Source organism: Oncorhynchus mykiss, chromosome 22 (genome assembly GCF_057628025.1).
Source record: "Oncorhynchus mykiss isolate SJ-2025 chromosome 22, ASM5762802v1, whole genome shotgun sequence".
Classification (NCBI taxonomy): Eukaryota; Metazoa; Chordata; class Actinopteri; order Salmoniformes; family Salmonidae; genus Oncorhynchus; species Oncorhynchus mykiss.
Window position 1 is genome coordinate 3,524,555 of NC_143043.1, and position 22,474 is coordinate 3,547,028.

Consider the following 22,474-nt stretch of genomic DNA (forward strand, 5'->3'; position numbering starts at 1 on the left):
AACGTCTAATTCTGCATTGAGATTATGAGAGCTTGTTGTTTGAACTGTGCTCATGAGGCATTTATACGAATCAATGGGTACATATCATGAATTTAAAAGTCCAAAAATGAATTTAGCAACTGCTGATTGTCCCTTTAAATGGGGAGGCACTCCAGTGATCACCCCCAGCCCTGAGAGGCAGAGAGAAAAAGAGGCAGGGAGAGAGAGAAAGGCAAAGAGGCAAAGAGTGAGAGAGAGAGAGAGAGAGAGCTGCCTGCCTGGACGGATGCGTCGGAAACCTCCCACGAGGGGCCCCATGTAATTAGATGCATGCTGTTCAAGCTAGAGTATATTGTCTTCCCGTTGCCTATGAAGCCTCCACCCACTGGCCCACCCTACATTTAGCAGATCATGTGATGGGGGCGGGCAAGCTAAGTCATTTGCAAGTACAACAGTTCTCTGTGCAGCTCCCCATTCATTTCCTGAGAACTGCAAGAGCTCAGCAGCTGAGAGACAGAAGGGGAGGGAGCTGCACACGCAGGAGTGAGAGAGAGAGGAGCAAAAGAGAGAGGACTGGAGAAGGGAAAACCGTTTTCTACGGCTCTGCAGCTTCTGACAAGGTCTGTGGAAACGTTTCCTCCTTCTTCTGTTCTTCTCATGCTGTGGTTCTCATTTGTCATGCTTGTGGGATTGTGTGTGTGTGGTTCAGCTGTCATTGCTGTGTCCAGCCTTATGACAACTCCTGGTCATCTACCTACATACTGCACACTGCCTGGCTGCCCGTGTGTGCCATTGTGCACTGTAAAACTTTTCCCTGTAAATGTACAGTACTATTTTCCTTACTGTAAAACATATTACAGCATACAGCATCCCTGCTGTAAATGTATAGCAGATATGCTGTAATGTTTTATCATTAGAGATTAGTAACGTGAAATACATTACAGCTTCTCTGCTGTAAAGCAAAATTACAGCATTGAACTGGCAACTCAGGTGCCAGGATTATGCTGTAAATTTACAGGGCAAGTCTCACTGAAAAGTAAATGTAGGAAAACAATAGATTTATTCAAATTGGTAACAAAATGAACTGCAAATGAACAACAGAATGGAAAATAGAAGTAACAGTTAACATGTGTAACCAAATAAGAGTATCATTGCAACACTTATTTTAAAACTATATTGTATGTGGGTGGTGTGGGGGGGGGGGGGGGGGGATTGGGTACAATTCTAGATCTACGATCAGGGGCAACTCTATTCGGCGTAAGGGGATTCAGAGGCAGTAAAACACAACCGGACAGTTTGGGCAGGAGAGCATCCAGGAGAGAGAAGTCAGCACAGCATCAGGTGTTCCTTATGAGGCTCCCTAACAATCCTCCTCAGTTCTGATTTGACAGCTCTTCTCACCCCTATGGCAAGCCTGGAAAAATAAAGAATAGAATGAGAGACAGAGAGCACCGGGGCTGTTACTCTGTAGGTAAAAAGACAGGTGACAAGGGACATATCAAGCTTGTGTCGTGTGTGTACTTACCTCACTAGAGGTCATCATTCAAACTCAGTAAGCTCTTGGAAGAATGAGGCAATGGGGTTGAAAACAGCTGCTTCCTCTGGGCCACCTTGTCAACCACTTTGTCCCTTCTTCAGGTTTCATCATCTTGGGTTGATTCGAGACAGGAATCTGTATAGCTATATCCAATGCGGTTTATGAAATAAATTGAGGCACTGAACAAATACAAATAAGACAGCTACTGTAGATACTGTACACCTACTTCAAACTATATAATAAAATATTGATATAAGCCTAAACAATAACACATATTATTTGACCAAACTCACATGTTCCTTTCTTTCAGTGCCACCAAATGTTTGTATACTACTGTTGAAGTGAGAAGGTGTAGCTAATACTATGACATTATTTAACAATGCTGTTTAAATTAAACAAATGGAAAGGGGGAGAGGCTGTGCGGACACTCCTGGCCTGTAAAATGATGACGTACGTTGCGCAGCCGAGAGCCAGGTGAACCGAATCACAGGGTTGTGACAGCTAAGGACACTGTCCCAGTGTGGTTGCTGTTCGTGCTCTCCAAATTTGAGTAGACTGTATCATGGTGATGGCTACCGATATTAGTTATTCCTTGTGTAGCCTGCTGTCCTACTTGAAGTATAATCCTGGGAGTAAAACAAATTGCCACGTTACTAGCTACCGCCGGCGACACTGATACAGCTGCCCGTATTTTACATTTTTTGAAATGTTATTTAACCTTTATTTAACTAGGCAAGTCAGTTAAGAACAAATTATCATTTTACAATGACGGCCTACCCTGGCCAAACCCTCGACTAACCCGGACGACGCTGGGCCAATTGTGTGCCACCCTATGGGACACCCGATCATGGCCGGTTGAGATACAGCCCGGGATCAAACCAGGGTCTGTAGTGACTCCTCTAGCACTAGATGCAGTGCCTTAGATTGCTGTGCAACTCAGGAGCCTGTATACACACCCCTTGAACACACCTTTTAGATTCACACCCCTTGACTTTTTCACCAAAATTTTGTGTTTTTGTGATTTGTTTTGTCATTGGCCTATACACAATACCCCATAACGTCAAAGTGGATTTATGTTCTTTAAAGATTTTACAAATTTAAAAAAAATGAAAAGCTGAAATGTCTTGAGTCAGTAAGTATTCAACCCCTTTGCTATGACAAGCCTAAATAACTTCAGGAGTAAAAATGTACTTAACAAGTCTCAAAGTTGCATGGACTCACTCCGTGTGCAATAATAGTGTTTAACATGATTTCTGAATGACTACCTCATCTCTGTACCCCAAACACACATACAATTATCTGTAAGGTCTCTCAGTCGAGCAGTGAATTTCAAACACAGATTCAATCACAAAGACCAGGGAGATTTCCCAATGACTCGCAAAGAAGAGCAGCTATTGATAGATGGGTAAAAAAAAGTTATTAATTACATTATGGATGTTGCATCAATACACCCAGTCACTACAAAGATACAGGTGTCCTTTCTAACTCAGTTGCCGGAGAGGAAATTTCACAATGGTTCTAATAGTGACTTTCAGACAGTTACAGAGTGTAATGACTGTGATAGGAGAAAACTGAGGATGTATCCACAATAATAACCTAATTGAGTGAAAAGAAGGAAGCCAATACAGAATACAAATATTCCACCAAAACATTACAACAAGGTACTAAAGTAGTACTACAAAAATGTGGCAAAGCAATTAACTTTTTGTCCTGAATACAAAGTGTTATTTTTGGGGCAAAACAACAAATTACACAGGTGCAGCTTCTGCCGGGGACAGTACATGTTTTTATATATTTGTTATTTATTTCACCTTTATTTAACCAGGTAGGCTAGTTGAGAACACCTTTATTTAACCAGGTAGGCTAGTTGAGAACACCTTTATTTAACCAGGTAGGCAAGTTGAGAACACCTTTATTTAACCAGGTAGGCTAGTTGAGAACACCTTTATTTAACCAGGTAGGCAAGTTGAGAACACCTTTATTTAACCAGGTAGGCAAGTTGAGAACACCTTTATTTAACCAGATAGGCAAGTTGAGAACAAGATCTCATTTACAACTGCGACCTGGCCAAGATAAAGCAAAGCAGTTTGACACATGGAAAGTTATACATGGAGTAAAACAAACATACAGTCAATAATACAGTAGAAAAATAAGTCTATATACAATGTGAGCAAATGAGGTGAGATAAGGGAGGTAAAGGCAAAAAAAAGGCCATGGTGGCGAAATAAATACAATATAGCAAGTAAAACACTGGAATGGTAGATTTGACAGTAGATGAGTGTGCAAAGTAGAAATACTGGGGTGCAAAGGAGAAAAATAAATAAATACAGTAGAGGAAGAGGTAGTTGTTTGGGCTATTTATAGATGGGCTATGTACAGGTGCAGTGATCTGTGGGCTGCTCAAAGCTAGTGAGGGAGATAAGTGTTTCCAGTTTCAGAGATTTTCGTAGTTCGTTCCAGTCATTGGCAGCAGAGAACTGGAAGGAGAGGCGGCCAAAGGAGGAATTGGCTTTGGGGGTGACAAGTGAGATATGCCTGCTGGAACGCGTGCTACGGGTGGGTGAAGCTATGGTGACCAGCGAGCAGAGATAAGGCGGGACTTTACCTAGCAGGGTCTTGTAGATGACCTGGAGCCAGTGGGTTTGGCGATGAGAATGAAGCGAGGGCCAGCCAATGAGAGCGTACAGGTCGGAGTGGTGGGTAGTATATGGGGCTTTGGTGACAAAACAGAAGGCACTGTGATAGACTGCATCCAATTTGTTGAGTAGGGTGTTGGAGGCTATTTTGTAAATGACATCGCCAAAGTCGAGGATCGGTAAGATGGTCAGTTTTACGAGGGTAGGTTTGGCAGCATGAGTGAAGGATGCTCTGTTGCAAAATCTAGAATTGGCTTCCTATTTAACTTTGGATTGGATATGTTTTATGTGAGTCTGGAAGGAGAGTTTACAGTCTAACCAGACACCTAGGTACTTGTAGTTGTCCACATATTCTAACTCAGAACCGTCCAGAGTAGTGATGATGGGCGGGCGGGCGGGCAGGTGCAGGCAGAGATCGGTTGAAGAGCATGCATTTAGTTTTACTTGCATTTTAGAGCAGTTGGAGGCCACAGAAGGAGAGTTGTATGGCAATGAAGCTCGTCTGGAGGATTGTTAACACAGTGTCCAAAGAAGGGCCAGAAGTATACAGAATGGTGTCGTGTATGTAGAGGTGGACCAGAGACTCACTAGCAGCAAGAGCGACATCATTGATATATACAGGGAAGAGAGTCGGCCCGAGGATTGAACCCTGTGGCACCCCCATAGAGACTGCCAGAGGCCCGGACAACAGGCCCTCAGTTCTGACACACTGAACTCTGTCGGAGAAGTAGTTGGTGAACCAGGCGAGGCAATCATTTGAGAAACCAAGGCTGTTGAGTCTGCCTATGAGGATGTGGTGATTGACAGAGTCGAAAGCCTTGCCCAGGTCAATGAATCCGGCTGCACAGTATTGTTTCTTATCGATGGCGGTTAAGATATCATTTAGAACCTTGAGCGTGGCTGAGCTGCACCCATGACCAGCTCTGAAACCAGATTGCATAGCAGAGAAGGTACGTTGGGATTTGAAATGGTCGGTGATCTGGATGTTAACTTGGCTTTCGAAGACCTTAGAAAGGCAGGGTAGAATGGATATCGGTCTGTAGGAGTTTAGGTCTAGAGTGTCTCCCTCTTTGAAGAGGGGGATGACTGCAGCTGCTTTCCAATCTTTGGGAATCTCAGACAACACGAAAGAGAGGTTGAAAAGGCTATTAATAGGGGTTGCAACAATTTCGGCAGATAATTTTAGAAAGAAAGGGTCCAGATTGTCTAGCCCGGCTGATTTGTTGGGGTCAAGATTTTGCAGCTCTTTCAGAACATCAGCTTACTGAATTTGGGAGAAGGAGAAATGGGGAAGGCTTGGGCGAGTTGCTGTGGGGGGTGCAGTTGTCACGTTCTGACCTTTATTTCCTCTGTTTTGTCGTTATTTAGTATGGTCAGGGCGTGAGTTGGGGTGGGCAGTCTATGTTTGTTTTTCTATGATTTGGGGATTTCTATGTTTCGGCCTAGTATGGTTCTCAATCAGAGGCAGGTGTCATTAGTTGTCTCTGATTGAGAATCATACTTAGGTAGCCTGGGTTTCACTGTGTGTTTGTGGGTGTTTGTTTCCGTGTCTGTGTTTTTCACCACACGGTACTGTTTTGGGTTTCGTTCATTCCACGTTTATTGTTTTTGTATTCAGTTGTTCATGTGTACTATTGCTTATTAAAAGAACCATGGACACTTACCACGCCGCATATTGGTCCTCCGATCCTTTTCGCCTCTCCTCTTCGGAAGAAGAGGAGGAAATCCCTTACAGCAGTGCTGTTGACCGGGGTAGGGGTGGCCAGGTGGAAAGCATGGAAAGCATTGCCAGCCGTAGAAAAATGCTTATTGAAATTCTCAATTATAGTGGATTTATCAGTGGTGACAGAGTTTCCTATCCTCAGTGCAGTGGGCAGCTGGGAGGAGGTGCTCTTATTCTCCATGGACTTTACAATGTACCATAACTTTTTTGAGTTTGTGTGGCAGAAGCAAATTTCTGTTTGAAAAAGCTAGCCTTGGCTTTTCTAACTTGTGTATATGGGTTTCTAACTTCCCTAAAAAGTTGCATTTCACGGGGGCTGTTCGATGCTAATGCAGAACGCCACAGGATGTTTTTGTGTTGGTTAAGGGCAGTCAGATCTGGAGAGAACCAAGGGCTATATCTGTTTCTACATATTTATGGACATTCTAAAGTGTGCACTTTTGTCACACAACACCACAGATGTCTCAAGTTGAGGGAGCATGCAATTGGCATGCTGACTGCAGGAATGTCCACCAGAGCCATTATGAGAGAAAGCCACCTTCATCATTTTAGAGATTTTGGAAGTACATCCAACCGCCAGCCCAGGACCTCCACATCCGGCTTCTTCACCTTTGGGATCGTCTGAGACCAGCCATCCGGACAGCTGATGAAACTGTTGGTTTGCACAACCGAAGAATTATTGCACAAAGTGTCAGCTTATCTGCGTGTTCGTCATCCTCACCAAGGTCCTCACCTGACTGCAGTTTTGCGTTATAACTGACTTCAGTGGGCAATGGCCACTGCCACTCTGGAGAAGTGTGCTCTTCACGGATGAATCCCGGTTTCAACTGTACCGGGCAGATGGCAGATGTGTGGGCAAGCGGTTTGATGATGTCAACGCTGTGAACAGATTGCCCCATGGTGGCGGTGGAGTTATGGTATGGGCAGGCATAAACTAAGGACAGCGAAAACAAAGCATTTTATTGATGGCAATCTGAATGCACAGAGATACCGTGACGAGATCCTGAGACAATGCACAGCACCATGTCACAAGGATCTGTACACAATTCCTTGAAGCTGAAAAATTCCCAGTTCTTCCATGGCCTGCATATTTACCAGACAGTTCACCCATTGAGCATGTTTGGGAGGCTCTGAATCGACGTGCAGAACATTGTGTTCTATTTCCCACAGCCATTGAAGAGTGGGAAAAAAATTCCACAGGCCACCATCAACAGGCTGATCAACTCTACGCAAAGGAGATGTGTTGCGCTGCATGAGGCAAATGATGGTCACACCAGATACTGACTGGTTTTATGATCCACACCCATACTTTTTTTTATAGGTACACTACATTACCAAAAATATGTGGACACCTGCTAGTCGAACATCTCATTCCAAAATCACGGACATTAATATGGAGTTGTTCCCCCCCTTTGCTGCTTTAACAGACTCCACTCTTCTGGGAAAGCTCTCCACTAAGTGTTGGAACATTACTGTGGGGACTTTCTTCCATTGGGCACTAATGTTGGGCGATAAGGCCTGGCTCACAGTTGGCGTTCCAATTCCTCCCAAAGGTGTTCGATGGGGTTGAGTTCAAGGCTCTGTGTCAATTTCTTCCACACTGATCTCAACAAACCATTTCTGTATTTACCTTGCATTGTGCACGAGGGCATTCCCCAAACTGTTGTCACAAAATTGGAATCATTTAGAATGTAATTCTATTCTGTAATGTTAAGATTTCCCTTCACTGGAAGTAAGGGGCCTAGCCCAAACCATGAAAAACAGCCCCAGACCATTATTCTTCCTCCACCAAACGTTATAGGTGGCTCTATGCATTCAGTCAGGTAGAGTTCCCCTGGCATCTGGAAACCCAGATTTGTCCATTGGACTGCCAGATGGTGAAGCATTGAATGCATTTTCAATGCTCCAGAGTCCAATGGAGGCAAGCTTTACACACCTCCAGCCGATGCTTGGCATTGCGCATGGTGATCTTATGCTTGTGTGCGGCTGTTTGGCCATGGAAACCCATTTCATGAAGCTCCCAAAGAACAGTTGCTTCTAGAGGCAGTTTAGAACTTGGTAGTGAGTGTTGTAACTGAGGACATGCTACATGCTACTCGCTTCAGGACTTGGTGGTCCCGTGCTGTGAGCTTGTGTGGCCTACCACTTTGCGGTAGAGACGTTGTTGCTCCTAGACATTTCCACTTCAGTTGACAGAGGCAGCTCTAGCAGTGCAGAAATTTGATGAACAGACTTGTTGGAAAGGTGGCAGCGTATGACAGTGCCACATTGAAAGTCACTGAGGCCATTCTTCTGCCAATGTTTCCTTCAGAAAGTATTCAGACCCTTGACTTTTTCCACATTTTGTTACGTTACAGCCTTATTCTAAAATTAATTAAATTTAGATGAAAACCCCGTAATGATGAAAACCCCATAATGACAAAGCAAAAACAGGTTTTTAGAAATGTTTGCTAATTTATTACAAATAAGAAACTGAAATATGACATTTGCATAATTATTCAGACCCTTTACTCAGTACTACAGCATGTTGAAGCAGCTTTGGCAGTGATTACAGCCTTGAGTCTCCTTGGGTATGACGCTACAGGCTTGGCACACCTGTATTTGGGGAGTTTCTCCCATTCTTCTCTGCAGATCCTCTCAAGCTCTGTCAGATTGGATGGGGAGTGATGCTGCACAGCTATTTCCAGGTCACTCCAGAGATGTTCGATCTTGTTGAAGTCTGGGCTCTGGCTGGGCCACTCAAGGACATTCGGAGACTTTTTCCCGAAGCCACTCATACGTTGTCTTGACTCTGTGCTTAGGGTCATTGTCCTGTTGGAAGGTGAACATTCACCCCAGTCTGAGGTCCTGAGCGGTTTGAGCAGGTTTTCATAAAGGGTCTCTCTGTACTTTGCTCCTTTCATTTTTGCCTTGATCCTGACTAGTCTCCCAGTCCAAAAAAATCCCCACAGCATGATGCTGCCACCACCATGCTTCAATCTTTGTTTCATCCGACCAGAAAATCTTGTTTCTCATGGTCTGAGAGTATTCAGGTGCCTTTTGGCACCAAACTCCAAACGGGCTGTCATGTGCCTTTTACTGAGGAATGGTTTCTGTCTGGCCATTGCCAATAAAGCACAAATGGTGGAGTGCTGCAGAGATGGTTGTCCTTCTGGAAGGTTCTCCCATCTCCACAGAAGAACTCTAGAGCTCTGTAAGAGTGAGCATTGGGTTCTTGGTCACCTCCCTGACCAAGGCCCTTCTCCCCCGATTGCTCAGATTGGCCAGATGGCCAGCTCAAGGAAGAGTCTTGGCGGTTCCAAACTTCTTCCATTTAAGAAATGATGGAGGCCACTGTGTTCTTGGGAACCTTCAATGCTGCAGAAATGTTTGGTATCCTTCCCCAAATCTTAACCTCGACGCAATCTTGTCTCGGTGCTCTACAGACAATTCCTTTGACCTCATGGCTTGGTTTTTGCTCTGACATGCATTGTCAACTGTGGGACCTTATATAGACAGATGTATGTCTTTCCAAATCATGTCCAAACAATTTAATTTACCACAGGTGGACTCCAATCAAGTTGTAGAAACATCTCAAGGATGATCAATGGAAACAGTATGCACCGGAGCTCAATTTCAAGTCTCATAGCAAAGGGTATTACTGTTGTTCATTTTTTATACATTTGCAACAATTATGGGGTATTGTGTTTCGATAACTGGGGATTTTATTTAATCCATTTTAAAACAAGGCTGTTACGTTATAAAATGTTGAAAAAGTCAAGGGGTCGGAATACTTTCCTGAAGGCACTGTAGTGTAGCTGTGTTTATTCCCAGTTCGGTGAAATCCATAGATTAGGGCCTAATGAATTTAAACCAATTGACTGATTTCCTTATGAACTCAAAAAAAACGAAAAGAAAAAAACGTCCTCTCTCTGTCAACTGTGTTTATTTTCAGCAAACTTAACATGTAAATATTTGCATGAACAAGATTCAACAACTGAGACATAAACTGAACAAGTTCCACAGACATGTGACGAACAGAAATTTAATAATGTGTCCCTGAACAAAGGGGGGGGGTCAAAATCCACCAGCTGCAGTGCATGTCCTGCAGTGCATCTCCTCCTCATAGACTGCGCCAATTATTGCTGTGAGATGTTACCCCACTCTTCCATCAAGGCACCTGCACGTTCCTAGACATTTTGGTGGGGTTTGGCCCTAGTCTTCACCCTCCGATCCAACAGGTCCCAGACGTGCTCAATGGGATTGAAATCCGGGCTCTTCGCTGGCCATGGCAGAACACTGACATTCCTGTCCTGTAGGAAATCACGCATAGAATGAGCAGCATGGCTGGTGGCATTGTCATGTTGGAGGGTCATGTCTGGATGAGCCGACAGGAAGTTTACCACATGAGGGAGGAGGATGTCTTCCCTGTATGGCACAGCGTTGAGATTGCCTGCAATGACAACAAGCTCAGTCCGATGATGCTGTGACACACCACCCCAGACCATGACGGACCCTTGACCTCCAAATCCATCCCGCTCCAGAGTACAGGCCTCGGTGTAACGCTCACTCCTTCCACGATAAATGCTAATCCGACCATCACCCCTGGTGAGACAAAAACGTGACTCGTCAGTAAAGAGCACTTTTTGCCAGTCCTGTCTGGTCCAGCGACGGTGGGTTTGTGCCCATGGGTGACGTTGTTGCTGGTGAGGACCTGCCTTACAACAGGCCTACAAGCCCTCAATCCAGCCTCTCTCAACCTATTGCAGACAGTCTGAGCACTGATGGAGGGATTGTGCATTCCTGTTGTAACTTGGGCAGTTGTTGTTGCCATCCTGTACCTGTCACGCAGGTGTGACGTTCAGATGTACCGATCCTGTGCAGGTGTTGTTACACGTGGTCTGCCACTGCGAGGACGATCAGCTGTCCGTCGTGTCACCTTGTAGCACTGTCTTAGGCATCTCACAGTACGGACATTGCAATTTATTGCCCTGCCACGTGTGTGTGTGTGTGTGTGTGTGTGTGTGTGTGTGTGTGTGTGTGTGTGTGTGTGTGTGTGTGTGTGTGTGTGTGTGTGTGTGTGTGTGTGTGTGTGTGTGTGTGTGTGTGGATGGGCGGGTGGATAGTGTCTTGGATGTCATCGGCAGTGGCTCTGATTTCCAGGGTGTTAATAGTATTGATATTGATGGGTGGCTGTCACCGGGCCCAGAGGCTCAACACAACCCAGGCAGGGCTAGGGGTGGCTGGGGACTGGCCCTGGCCTGTTCTTTTCAATTACAGGGGACCGGGCCAGAGCTGACAGCAAAGGCATTTGTACAACAGGGGTTGGGGGCCAGGGAGAGCCAAGGAGGGGAGAGGGGCTGCAAGGGAGGGAGGGAGGAGACTGAGCACTGACCTCTGTGACCTTACCCCCATGCTGGAGAGAGGCCCTGCCTTTAACACTGTGACAGCCGCAGGGTGTGCGTATGTTTATCTGTGTGTGTGTATGTGTGGTGGGTTAGGGGTAGGGAGGGGAGGGGAGGGGGGTAAGAGCAGATCCACTGCTGCTCAACGGTATTCAGGGAGACAGATTAGTGCCCATTTAAGCTCTCACTTTAAATCTATTTACCATAGGTCCCCTTGCCTCAGCATTAGTACACTTTATATGGGGTAATATAATGTACTAAGCATTTACACTGAAAATAACGTTCACGTTCATAAAAAATTATATTGATACATATACGGTATAACATATATTACAAATATTTTAAAAAAAAATACATGTTATACTGTATACATAACTGTATTTGGTCATGTTTCCCAGATTTAGCCTAGTTTTGGACTAAAAACATGCCCAATGGAGATGTCCGTTTTGGAATAGGGCATGCCTTTCATTAAATAGCAGAAAACAAATCATTCAGTTGACATTCATTCCGGCTTTAGACTATGGTGATTTTGTCTGTTTGAATGCAGCTGCCACTGTATTGGTGCCGTTGGACACTGTTTATCATAGCGCACTATACTTTTATTATGACTGATAGGTTCAGTACACATCCCTGCATTCCTGCACTCTGTATCAGAAAGTAGGCTGGCCCTCTCTTAAGACTCATAGATCAATGCACTGCTCTCTTTTTGTTTATAAAGGCTCTTGTGCAAACTTCTGCCATACCTTACTTCATTGTTATATTACAGACATACGAGTCATCAGACCCGATCACAGGGGTGGCTAACTCTGGAGATCCCTTCAGTCTCCACTGACTTAGGTCGATCTGCATTTCGTTTTTTTTGCACCTTAGGGAATTCTAGAGATCATTCCACAAGGTTGGATGTTTCGGTGCCACTAGGGCAGTTTAAACGGCTTGTTGATGAAAGTGTTTGTTTTTCATGATCGTGTTTGTAAATTAATTTTCTTACATAACTCGTAAATATTTTACGTTTTTATTGCATTGGATTTGTAAATATTGTGAATTGTACGATTGTGTGAAAGGCTCCATTGAAATAAAGGTCTTGGTCTCAATGGGATTTCCCTGTTTAAATATATTTCAATGAAATAAAACAGAGTTCAGCCTAGGTAGTCAATTATAAATGACCAATCAGCAACAGACACAGTCTGTCTGTCCAATCACCAACAGACCTATAGGGACATATACTGTTAAGAAATATATATATTTTTTGCCTAATTCCATTTAGTTTTTTTCCCAAATTCTGTTTTCTCTATTTAGTTTTTTCAGGCTTATGTTTTCCCCATCTTTTCAGGTTTCCGCTCTCAAACTCACACATTTTAACAGAAAGACAACTAAACTGGATGCTGTAAGTCCACAACCATGCTTACAACCACATCAGGAGACAACTTTTGAGGTCTGGGAAAATAGAAGGATTTTCAAAAAAATATGGCCACTGGATTGCTGCAAATAATCATGAAATCATTCTTCCAGGTGGGCATAGAATACGTTTTAGTTAATATTTAATTGAAAACATTTTTGGGAAAGCCTTTCCATCTTTACCAGAAGAAGGTTTTCGTTAACATCATCGCTAACGGCTACACAAAGTGTAGACCTACATGCACGTTGCACATGCACAGACAGGGCATTCCTGTGCCGTTTCAGAAAGTTGCAGGAAAATACGAATCACTGATGCATTTTGTCCATGTTTGATATGACTTGAGAAAATGTATACATTTTCTAATAAGTTCAATGCATTTAGTTGATTTCCTACTAAGTTCAATACCTTTTTCAATATTACTGAATTCTGTTTTAATGTCTGGATTCTGTTCCAACCACCTTCTCCGCAACGCAGATTTGATTGGGCCCTAGGCATAGACTATCTACGCTACTGACTGGACAGACTATCTGTCCAATCAGCAATGGACCTAGTCTGTGTCCAATCAACGAAAAAGGACCAATCAGCAATGGACACAGTCAATCAAACCAATCAGCTGTCTAACTGTCCAATCAGCAGCAGACAGTCTACTGGTCCACAAGGTTCATTCCAGTCCAATTATAATTCCTCTACAGGATCCTGCCACCACTGACATCGGCTGTCTAACACATTGTAATAACGTCGACACAGATTGGAGCAATTGTCGACAGATGAAATGTTATGGACTAGCTATTGTATTCTATCACTGATAATTGTTCCAACTAATATTGAATAAACTGACCAGTTCTTGAAAAATATTTTAAAATAATGGATTGGATTTACAGTAGCACCTTTCCAAGTGCTCAGAGGGTAAATGTGTTTAAATATCCTTATCTATGCTGAACAAAAATATAAACGCAACATGCAACAATTTGAACAATTTGACTGACTTACAATTTATGTAAGGAAATCAGTCAATTGAAAAACATTCAATAGGCTATAATCGATGGATTTCACATGACTAGGAGTGAGCGCAGACATTGGTGGGCCTGGGGAGCCAGCCAATCAGAATGAGTTTTTCCCCACAAAAGGGCTTTGTTACAGACAGAAATACTCCTCAGTTTCATCAGCTGTATGGCAGATGTGAAGGTCCTGGGCTGGCATAGTTACACGTGGTCTGCGGTTGTGAGGTCGGTTGGACATACTGCCAAATTCTCTAAAATGACGTTGGAGGAGGCTTACTGTAGAGATATTAATATTAAATTATCTGGCAACAGATCTTGTGGACATTCCTGCAGTAAGCATGCCAATTGCGCGCTCCCTGAAAATGTAGACATTTGTGGCATTGTGTTGAACAAAACAGCACATATAATAGTGCCCTTTTATTGTAAAGGTGCACCTGTTTAAGGATCATGCTGTTTAATCAGCTTCTTGATATACTACAACTGTCAGGTGGATGGATCAACTTGGCAAAGGAGAAATGCTCACTAACAGGGGTGTAAACACATTTGTGTTATGTAGCAGAATTTGAAAGTGTGTTTTTACATTGGATAAAAGTAAAGACCCAGGGCTAGAAAATAGAATATCATACACTGCAGTTGAGGAACAATGGGAAAGTAATTCTGCTTTGAAAGTTGATACAGTTCTAACCCTGCTTTTGAGAAAATGTATCTTGAATATTTTGGAACACCTACTGGAGAGCTCTTCTTTGTCTACACCCATTCAGCATCATTCACATCCGCTTAAGCGTTAGCCCAACCATCTCTTTAATTAAGCATTCACATGTCATGTGCTAAACACAGTGAGTAGTTTGGTAAACAACCAAAGATTTCAAGACTTAAAGTGGTAAAAGTAGTAGCCTACAGCAAGGAGAAACTCCCAAATATTATTACTACACAGATCATACACATAACGTTAGCTAGTGAGACAGCAAGCTAACGTTTGCTAGCTAGCTAACATTATGCTGTAACTTGCAATGAAAACGACGTTCTGACTAAATGTGAAACTTTAGTATACCTGAAAATGTAGCTAGACTCTTACCTGTGTATACATGGAATGCTTCATGGCAGACTGTAACCGTTTAACTCTGTTTTATTTGTAGCTACATCTTGTTTGCCAGCGTTGTGTCAAGTCACCCCGGTTCACACTGACTGTGGCATGTGTAGAAAGTAGCCCATCATTTTTTCCAACTGATCTTGGATCAATTCAGGGCATCAATGTTGTTGAGAAAGTAGTATCCTCGATGGCTAATGTTATATCTTTCAAAAAAAAGTGTGGTTTAAAGGACTATCAACACATATTGAGCAGCTCACGTTATAGACAGATGCATGCTGTCTATAACAGAAGACAGAAGACAGACACACACAATAGCAAGACTCCAGCAACACACTGAAAAAAAACTACATTAAAGAAATAATTATTTAGTAACTGGTTCCACATTCTTTTTTATTTAAATACATTTTTCATCCAAAGTGTTACCTGAACTTAAAATTTTAGTTGGCCCAAATTTAGCTCCAATTTATGAAAAATGAGGTTAGGAACACCCATACTGCAAGGGCACAAGGCGAGACCCAAATGCAGACACAAGAGGCACATGGTTGAGCTCCGATATTTATTATACCAAAAGGGTTAGGCAAAAGGCAGGTCAGAGTTCAAACAGTCCCAGGCGATAGGCAGGCTCGAGGTCAGAACAGGCAGAGTGGTCAGGCAGGCGGATTCGGCGTACGGACAGGCAAGGGTCAAAACCAGGAGGGCTAGGAGAAAACAGAGACTGGGAAAAATAGGAGCTAGGAGAAACGCTGGTTGACTTGGCAAAACAAGACAAACTGGCACAGAGATACAGGAAACACAGGGATAAATACACCGGGGACTAATGGGGAAAAGAAGAGACAGGTGGGTGGAGACAATAACAAAGACAAGTGACACATATCAGGGCGTGACACACACACACAGTGCTTTTAACATACAATGTTTCCAACATACATATTTGACACATGTTGACATCCATGATGACATTGTGCATGTTAATTTATACAGTTAATTATTATTCACCATGTCCTCACCAGGGATTTAAATCATGGCATTCCGATCTTCCTGCTACGCCACCATGTCTATGTCAGTCTTCAGTTAACCTCTCTAGGATAAGGGAGGCTCGCGTCCCACTTGGCCAAAAACCAGGGAAATGCAGTGTGGCAAATTCAAATAAATTGATATAAAAATCTAACTTTCATTAAATCACACATGTAAGATACTCAATTAAAGCTACACTCGTTGTGAATCCAGCCAACATGTCAGATTTAAAAAATATTTTTGGCGAAAGCATAAGAAGCTATTATCTGATGATAGCACAATAGTAAACAAAGAGGGCAACATATTTCAACCCTGCAGGCGCGACACAAAATGCAGAAATAAAATATAAAACATGCCTTAACTTTGACGAGCTTCTTTTGATGGCACTCCAATACGTCCCATAAACATCACAAATGGTCCTTTTGTTCGATTAATTCCGTCCATATATATCCAAAATGTCCATTTATTTGACGAGTTTTATCCAGAAAAAAACAGCTTCCAAAATGAGAAACGTCACTACAAAATATTTTTAAAGTTGCCTATAAACTTTGCCAAAATATTTCAAAGTACTTTTGTAATACAACCTTAGTTATTTTTAAACGTTAATAATCGATCAAATTGAATACAGGTCTATCTGTTTTCAATAGAGGAAGAGAGGAAACTAAAGCTACTTTTCATGTCTTGGTCAACTCTCAACAGTGTTACGCAGTTCCCAGATGGCATACTTCTTCATTGCACAAATGAATAACCTCAAGCAAATTCCAAAGACTGGTGACATCCAGTGGAAGAAGTAGGAACTGAAAACAGGTTCCTAAGAAATATAATTTGCCAATGAGAAATCAGTGTCAATCAATCAATCAACCTTCTTCCACATGTTTGGTGTGTCTCCCTGGTGGCTTGTGGCAAACTTTAAACGACACTTTTTATGGATATCTTTAAGAAATGGCTTTCTTCTTGCCACTCTTCCATAAAGGCCAAATTTGTGCAATATACGACAGATTGTTGTCCTATGGACAGAGTCTCCCACCTCAGCTGTAGATCTCTGCAGTTCATCCAGAGTGATCATGGGCCTATTGGCTGCATCTCTGATCAGTCTTCTCCTTGTATGAGCTGAAAGTTTAGAGGGGCGGCCAGGTCTTGGTAGATTTGCAGTGGTCTGATACTCCTTCCATTTCAATATTATCGCTTGCACAGTGCTCCTTGGGATGTTTAAAGCTTGGGAAATCTTTTTGTATCCAAATCCGGCTTTAAACTTCTTCACAACAGTATCTCGGACCTGCCTGGTGTGTTCCTTGTTCTCCATGATGCTCTCTGTGCTTTTAACGGACCTCTGAGACTATCACAGTGCAGGTGCATTTATACGGAGACTTGATTACACACAGGTGGATTGTATTTATCATCATTAGTCATTTAGGTCAACATTGGATCATTCAGAGATCCTCACTGAACTTCTGGAGAGAGTTTGCTGCACTGAAAGTAAAGGGGCTGAATAATTTTGCACGCCCAATTTTTCAGTTTTTGATTTGTTAAAAAAGTTTGAAATATCCAATAAATGTCGTTCCACTTCATGATTGTGTCCCACTTGTTGTTGATTCTTCACAAAAAAATACAGTTTTATATCTTTATGTTTGAAGCCTGAAATGTGGCAAAAGGTCGCAAAGTTCAAGGGGGCCGAATACTTTCGCAAGGCACTGTATCTGTGCACTTTGCTTATGGTATAGATTATAATCTGCGCAAATGTTGTGATTTTGTACAAAGCCTTTGTTGATACTAAGATAGATAACTACCTTGCAAGATGACGAAGAAACAATTTAATTCACTCTCCATAATCCCATACTGCCATTGCCAACCCATAGTCAAATGTTTAGCTAGGTGACACTTCGACCGAAAAGTTGAGTAAACAAAAAAAGGCTGTGGAACAAGATACTAAGTTACATTTTTTATTTTATTTAACCTTTAACCTTTAACCTTTAATTTAACCCTAAATTAACACACACACACACACACACACACACACACACACATGAATGATGCTGTGAAATGATTTGGTGAGAATATTGTTGAAATCAGAAACACATTAGCTAATCTGAAATTGATTGCTGGTGACCGCCGCTTCTAGTCTTGCTGTATGTACAGTACATTATATTTAATGACATACTTTTTTTAAATTAAGTGGTTGGTTTCATTGAGAAATGTTGGAATATTCATAAATGTATTAATTTCTGATTTATTACAGTATAGGCTATTTATCAGCAGTGGGAATCAAGAAAAAACATTTAAACATCAATTTCAGTAGATGGTTATACAATCAAATCTTCATATAAGATTGAGATGTTTCCTGAGTGTGAAATATATAAACAATCTGAAATGTGTGTGTGTTTAGGTGTGTATGGATATAAAGGCCATCATTCCTACTAATTTCGACATCCGTTAAGTTGACAAAATGTTCTTTCTACGTGTCCTCATGTGTAATCAATCCTTGACCTCAGGTCCAGCCCATGTTTGTTTACTAAAGCTGTAGGGTGTGTATCTGTGTGTGTGTGTGTGGGGTGGGAGGGGGGCGGATTATGCAAACACCCACACAGTCAGAGGTGGAGGAAGGGGTGAAAGTAGAGGATCTGGTTCTAGTTGTTGACACAGACAGAAACATTAGTATCATCTGACACCATTGGCAAACCCTGTTAAATACCACACCACATCAAATCAAATTTTATTTGTCACATGTGCCGAATACAACAGGTGTAGTAGACCTTACAGTGAAATGCCTACTTACAAGCCCTTAACCAACAATGCTTTAAGCAGTTTTAAGTAAAACATAGATAAGTAAAAACATTAAAATAAAACTTAGAAATAAAAAAATATAATAACAATAGCGAGGCTATATACAGGGGGTACTGGTAGGTACACCTGGTTCTTTGTTCAGATTCTCTTCTCAAAAAGTGGGGAATCCTCTCATTTTTCCAGGCCAGTGTGTTAGTTTTGAGCTATTGGACTAGGGGAAATTGAGAAAAGTGAGAGTGCCAGCCCACTTGTTGTGCAATCAGACATATTTAAGCATGTCTTGCTTGAGGAAAGACAGAAAATGCATTCTGGATTTCTGAAACAGATAGCAGCAAAGTGACAATCAAAGACAAACAACAGTGTACACATGGAGTAACAAGTAATAACACATGGAGTAACAAGTAATAACACATGGAGTAACAAGTAATAACACATGGAGTAACAAGTAATAACACATGGAGTAACAAGTAATAACACATGGAGTAACAAGTAATAACACATGGAGTAACACGTAATAACACATGGAGTAACACGTAATAACACATGGAGTAACAAGTAATAACACATGGAGTAACAAGTAATAACACATGGAGTAACAAGTAATAACACATGGAGTAACAAGTAATAACACATGGAGTAACAAGTAATAACACATGGAGTAACAAGTAATAACACATGGAGTAGCGAAAAGAAGCAAAGGTAGTCTGTCCCTACCTCACAGTCTTACCACTGTGCATGGAATAAAAATAAAACAACTTCTATAAAAATATTCAGCCACACGGACAAAAACTGAAGGACATAAAAAGGACTGTAGAACTTCAAAAAAAAGACAAACACTGAAGGACAAAATATACTTACACTTTGAAAGTCCTGTGAAAAACAGAGCACATTTACAATCTCACGCATTCCCCCAAAATCCTTAACGTTTGGGTTTAAAAGTTATGGATAGAATGCTTAGTGCTTAGACATAGAGAGACATATCGTCTCCAAAATCAAAATGTTCCTGAATTTAACCTTACTTCTCACCGTAACCCTAACCTTCACCTCTAGTCTAGGCTATTACATAATCTAGGCTATGACATGATTGTTAAGGTTCTTTGGAATGGGCTGTATGAGGTGAGGTGAGCCACTAGGAATTATGACAAACATCTTTGGGACCTGGTCCTTGTTCTAATACTGTAGAAGTAATCACAGATGTATTCACAGATCTCACCTGTTGCTTACCAAGCATGTGACAAAATCAATAAAATTGTATTTTATTTGTTGCGTGATTGAACTTTAAAAGTAACTTCCAGTTTAGCCGACATATACAGCATTGACCGTGAATGCAGACTCCGTCAATACGGTAACATTGCCTTTAAAAATCAATCATGCTACAACCCAGATATTCTGTGCTACGGATTAAATCGAGCCCTTACGCAAACATTTGAGTACATGAGCAACCGAAGTAAACACAGCTGCTGGTTTTATTAAGTGGGGTAAGAATACTGGAATGGGTCAAACTTAGCGGAAAACATTTTTTCCTGTTTTTAAAAATAGCCGCAGTAAAATTTGATATAATGAGTGTCAGTGAGTAAGAATGTTTTCCTTGGTACGGTATTGTCTGTTTCCATGCGCTCAGTCAGTGTGTGTGTGTGTGTGTGTGTGTGGGGGGGGGTTGTGTGTGTGTGTGGATGTGGAGGTTTACCAGGTGTCAGCGTAAATGCTAAGTGAGGTCTGATAGTGTTACCATTCCGTGAGGCTGCATGGATAGGGCTCGATAGGACTCCTTAAGAACATTAAAGTGTGTGTGTGTGTGTGTGTGTGTTTGGTTGTGTGTGTGTGCATGTTAGAGAGAATGAATGTGCTTTTTGTAATTCTTTGAGGGTATGAGTTTGTGTGCTCATTTGTGTTCATGGTTACTGTACGTGTAAACACTTATTTTTCTACCATGGCAATGTGTCCATACAGTATAATATATAAGGGTTATGAACTTCAAAGCATACTTGAGCATGTGTTTTTATTTTATTTATTTATTATTATATATATTTTTTAACCCTACCACCCCTCGCCTAATTGGAGTAAACTAACAGACAACAACACTTAGGCTTCTATTTCCAGCTTGTGCATACTGTATATACAGAAATATTTGATGAAACTGGCTCTCATGAGGACCGCCACAGGAATTGGGTTTTTGGATACTACATGTTTCCATATGTGTTATTTCATAGTTTTGATGTCTTCACTATTATTATACAATGTTGAAAATAGTAAATATAAAGAAAACCCCTTGAATGAGTAGGTGTGTCAAAACTTTTGACTGGTACTGTATACAGTGGGACAAAACGTATTTAGTCAGCCACCAATTGTACACGTTCTCCAACTTAAAAAGATGAGAGGCCTGTAATTTTCATCATAGGTACACTTCAACTATGACAGACACAATGAGGAAAAAAAATCCAGAAAATCACATTGTAGGATTTTGAATGAATTTATTTGCAAATTATGGTGGAAAATGAGTATTTGGTCAATAACAAAAGTTTATCTCAATACTTTGTTATATACCCTTTGTTGGCAATGACAGAGGTCAAAAGTTTTCTGTAAGTCTTCACAAGGTTTTCACAAACTGTTGCTGGTATTATGGCCCATTCCTCCATGCAGAGCTCCTCTAGAGCAGGGATGTTTTGGGGCTGTTGCTGGGCAACACGGACTTTCAACTCCCTCCAAAGATTGTCTATGGGGTTGAGATCTGGAGACTGGCTAGGCCACTCCAGGACCTTGAAATGCTTCTTACGAAGCCACTCCTTTGTTGCCCGGGCGGTGTGTTTGGGATCATTGTCAGGCTGAAAGACCCAGCCACGTTTCATCTTCAATGCCCTTGCTGATGGAAGGAGGTTTTCACTCAAAATCTCACGCTACATGGCCCCATTCATTCTTTCCTTTACACGGATCAGTCGTCCTGGTCCCTTTGCAGAAAAACAGCCCCAAAGCATGTTGTTTCCACCCCATGCTTCACAGTAGGTATGGTGTTCTTTGGATGCAACTCAGCAATCTTTGTCCTCCAAACACGACGAGTTGAGTTTTTACCAAAAAGTTATATTTTGGTTTCATCTGACCTTATGACATTCTCCCAATCTTCTTCTAGATCACCCAAATGCTCTCTAGCAAACTTCAGAAGGGCTTGGACATTTATTGGCTTAAGCAGGGGGACACGTCTGGCACTGCAGGAGTCCCTGGCGGCGTAGTATGTTACTGATGGTAGGCTTTGTTACTTTGGTCTCAGCTCTCTGCAGGTCATTCACTAGGTGTGGTTCTGGGATTTTTGCTCACCGTTTTGACCCCACGGGGTGAGATCTTGCGTGGAACCCCAGATCGAGGGAGATTATCAGTGTTCTTGTATGTCTTCCATTTCCTAATAATTGCTCCCACAGTTTATTTCTTCAAACCAAGCTGCTTACCTATTGCAGATTCAGTCTTCCCAGCCTGGTGCAGGTCTACAATTTTGTTTCTGGTGTCCTTTGACAGCTCTTTGGTCTTGGCCATAGTGGAGTTTGGAGTGTGACTGTTTGAGGTTGTGGACAGGTGTCTTTTATACTGATAACAAGTTCAAACAGGTGCCATTAATACAGGTAACGAGTGGAGGAGAGAGGAGCCTCTTAAAGAAGAAGTTACAGGTCTGTGAGAGCCAGAAATCTTGCTTGTTTGTAGGTGACTAAATACTTATTTTCCACCATAATTTGCAAATAAATTCATAATTTTTTTTGCCCCACTGTATATAGCCAATATAAAGGAAGAGAAGCTTAGGTCTAACCCCAGAGCGAGAGAGATGCCGGTGGCTACGACACCGACATGCATTTCTTTCTGATGGCTACTGCATCTGCTAGACGTACAGAAGGAGGGTCATTTTCTTTCAGATTATTATAAAATTAAGCATTATATTGTTAGTCGTATAAT

General features: G+C 42.0%; 1 protein-coding gene across 2 annotated transcripts in view; it reads left to right on the forward strand.

Annotated features, from left to right (window-relative positions):
* Positions 1–240: 240 nt before the first annotated feature.
* Positions 241–22,474, forward strand: part of klf12b (KLF transcription factor 12b) — a 163,293-nt gene continuing 141,059 nt past the window's right edge. Inside the window, exon 1 of one of the 2 annotated variants that reach the window (XM_021578620.3) lies at positions 241–599. The gene's annotated coding sequence lies outside the window, so the exon portion shown is untranslated. The remainder of the gene's footprint in view (positions 600–22,474) is intronic. The other variant, XM_021578618.3, reaches the window with a different exon arrangement.